The sequence below is a fragment of the Chiloscyllium plagiosum genome, unplaced genomic scaffold (genome assembly GCF_004010195.1).
Source record: "Chiloscyllium plagiosum isolate BGI_BamShark_2017 unplaced genomic scaffold, ASM401019v2 scaf_14176, whole genome shotgun sequence".
In the NCBI taxonomy this organism is placed as follows: domain Eukaryota; kingdom Metazoa; phylum Chordata; class Chondrichthyes; order Orectolobiformes; family Hemiscylliidae; genus Chiloscyllium; species Chiloscyllium plagiosum.
Genome location: NW_025215090.1, coordinates 11782 through 12105, shown reverse-complemented (window position 1 = coordinate 12105; position 324 = coordinate 11782).

The window sequence follows — 324 nt, the reverse complement described above, 5'->3', positions numbered from 1 at the left end:
CCTGTAGGGTGGTACTGATTACAGACGCCTGTAGGGTGGTACTGATTACAGACGCCTGTAGGGTGGTACTGATTACAGACGCCTGTAGGGTGGTACTGATTACAGACGCCTGTAGGGTGGTACTGATTACAGACGCCTGTAGGGTGGTACTGATTATGGATCCCTGTAGGGTGGTACTGATTACAGACGCCTGTAGGGTGGTACTGATTACAGACGTCTGTAGGGTGGTACTGATTACGGATCCCTGTAGGGTGGTACCGATTACAGATCATTGTAGGGTGGGATGATTACAGATCCCTGTAGGGTGGTACCGATTACAGATCC